We start from the raw sequence: 3,481 nt of genomic DNA on the forward strand, positions 1-3,481 counted from the left end.
GGAATGGTTTTATTTCAATGTACAGTCAGCGGCAGAAGTAGATGATCACCCTGGCTAAATATGAGTCGGACTTGCATACCGACCGAAGGTTGCGGACTAATTTGTAAGTTAGGGATGCACGTTACGATTCGATTTTTATGAAGATCGATTTAATTGGAACGATCTAGCGATTTTTTGAATCGATTCATATCGATATAATCTACAACAGATTCGATTCATGAGTAAGGTGAATCGTATCCTTTTAATCGTATTCAGAGTAATTTGTTAAAAGTATTGAATATTTATTACCTATCTCCAAATCTTAATGAAGACAGATCGATTATAAACGGATGCCGCAACAAATTCACATTACTAGTTCGCATTGTTTCTTTATTTTACCAAGCGAAGTAAATAGATGAAGTAAATATATGTACACACAAAAATCAGAAACATTATGCGGATAGTTTAGAAAAAAGTCTGCATTGATTTTAATTGTAGGTAGCTAAATTTTATTTATTTTACATTGTTTTATGCTGTATGTTTCGTTCTGTGTGAATAATAGTGTTATTTTATTGTGATTATACCGATGGCTCCTATATCTGGTCTGTGGTCAGATTTAATGTTTAAAATGTGTTTTATTCATCGAAATAAATACAAATTTTGGACCGATTTTTGATACGATCCGATTTTTGTAAGATCGATTCAAGAGCATACGATTCGATCCGTGGATCGTTTACGATCCATTACGATTCAAAAGATCGATTCAAAGTGAAAAATCGTGCATCCCTATTTGTAAGTATCTTGATACCCAATGTTGGCAAAGACATGCTGTTACTGAAATGTGGGGTCAAATGCAAATACCCTAGCGGTTTTGACTCTAGAAATTAGTATTGAAATACCTATCTTTGTAACAACTGATTCTTTAGATTGTTCTGGCTTAGAAATTTGAAATTTTCACTGCTGCTCCAAGGGGGAGCAGACTTGAGTATTTCATTTTAATTTCAGCTTGATAGCTCTACGAGTCCATGGTAAAAAAGGTCTTGACAGACGGATGAACAGACTGACAACAAAGTGATACTATGAAGGGTTTCGAATCGAAATCCTAAAAAAATAAAAAATACGCTGTGCGAATAACGCTGGACCGAGGGTAGAGCAAGAAAAACGGTCGCTTTAGGCAAGGCAAGAGACGCCCATTTACCAGTTTCCAGTACGAAATAAAATTTAGATGGTGCGTTTTGAGAGACGCGGAAGCTACGTAGACAATCCTGCGTTGCCTTGATCAAGGTAGTGGTCCCAACAATATGAAATCAAAACGGTACTACCTAGCAGTTTGCGTTTTTTGCATTTTCTAGTGTATTAGACCGGGCTCCATAAAGTGAAGATTATATTAAAACGGAGATGGGAATAAAGTCCTTTATCTTGTGACATTAGGTCATTGCTAAAATTGGCTATTTCAAGGGGTTTACAGTTCAACATACTTAATGTTTTACGAGTTGAAACGGGCTCGCCAACTTTTATTACATTTGACAAGTCGAGTTGTAATTTACGCAGTGTTGATATGTAATATAATAGACTAAGCAGATAAATTTCTAGTCGTTTCGCTCAGTTTTCATCGTCGTCGGCGGCCCATTATTTTCTTATCTACATTTCGGCCCCTCTTTCCTTTATAATCCCTCTTATCGCTGTCTACTTCATAAAAGCCAAGGACTTCAAATTTAAAGCCATTATTCCGCTACTGGTAGGCGAACAACTGAAAGCAAGTCGTAAAAAGTTTATTTTTTACCAGTTTTTCCTTATCAATACTGAAACCATGATAATAGGTCCTTTATAAAGTATTAAGTTTTTGCTAAAAGAACATTTTTAATATAAACTTTTTTTGTTGACTGTACTTGCATTATCATCTAAACTACATTTCCGTACCAAAATTCGAATTGAGGAGTTCTGTACCGCGGAGACGATCCTGGCCGGACTACCAGATTATTGTGTTGTCACCAGATTTACCTACATAAGTAGGTATGCCAAATCTCGAGTCAATCCGACCACTGGAAGTGGGTCAAATTTGGCTTACAAGATTTCACCCCTATACATACATACATTACAAATTAGATAAAATAAAAGCTTGTAAAAGTTTCAACCATTATCATAATATAATATCTCGATGATTGTGATCTTGACCTTTTGAGTTGCATAGTCCGAATAGCAAAATCAAGGCAAAAACGGAACCTTCACTAACATTCAACTTCACTTCATAAAAAGGAGGTTATCAATTGCACCTGTATGGAATATTGTCAGAATTGCTAAATTTTTGGATAAGTTCTCAGTGTCTGTGTTTCATAAAAGTATGTGTACCTACGTATGTATGTTTTCATGTTTGTCCGCACATGTCCCAAAAAACTTTAGGTGTCGAAGACCTCTAAAAATAGTGGGCAAATTTACTTTATTTTCACTTCTCATGCTCTAGGGAGTAAAAGTATTTTTTTTAAAATTTACTTCGAGTGACTTAGATACTCAGACAGCTAGTACTTGCTTAGTTTTTGGCATAAAATAAGATTTTTCATGACGAAAATATATTATTACGTTCTTAGTCTACGTGGTCTTAGTTCTATGCTTTTTCCATAAAGAAGGTGGCGCCATTCTATGTATTCCAGTTTGTGTATGGAAGATTACGCCGATGCAATTTTATTATATCTGTGTCTGATTGGAAAAAAATACTTACCGCGAAAACTTTGAAATTGTTGTAGAGCGTAAATCATAAACGATTAAAATAAATTGATTATTCCCACAATGTCGTCAAGTGATAGTTAAAATTATGATGTCGAGCAAAGAGCAAAAGACATAATTGATAATATTTTGCCGCTGAAATCTAGAAACAGTTATTTAAAAACCTATGAGTTTTATTTGTGGACTGGAGAAATAAGAAACGCATTAATTCTTTTACAGAAAGCGTTTTTTTAGCATATTTTGACGAGATGTCCAAAAAATATCAATCGTCAACATTGTGGAGTATTTATTCCATGTAAATGTCAGTAAAAATTAAGCACGAAGTACTAATGAAAACATCTGCAAATTTGATTGCATTGCTGAAGCGATTGTCCAGTGGACATAAAGGAACAAAGTCAAAAGTTTTTACGTCTGAGGACGTGGAAACTTTTTTAAATAACGCTCCTAATGAAAAATATTTAGCAACCAAGGTATGTTTATGTACCATTTAAACACTTTTAACAATTTAACAATTAAAGGCAACAAGTACCTACGTTACATATCTTTTTGACAAAAACTTATTTGTTGGTTGCCTTGATTTTCGGCATAAGTGGCGCATGCAGAGGGATGGAACTGTGAACATTACTCTGGCAAATGTCGAAAGCGACAGTAAATTACTGGCTGTAAGTTTGCCTAATACGAAGAAAAATGAACAGCGAAAATTCGTAATATCTGGATTCTGGAGACTACCTTGAAAATAGTTAAAGCTTATCATCAACCCACTGACGTAACCACCAATCGT

Source organism: Choristoneura fumiferana, chromosome 18 (genome assembly GCF_025370935.1).
Source record: "Choristoneura fumiferana chromosome 18, NRCan_CFum_1, whole genome shotgun sequence".
In the NCBI taxonomy this organism is placed as follows: domain Eukaryota; kingdom Metazoa; phylum Arthropoda; class Insecta; order Lepidoptera; family Tortricidae; genus Choristoneura; species Choristoneura fumiferana.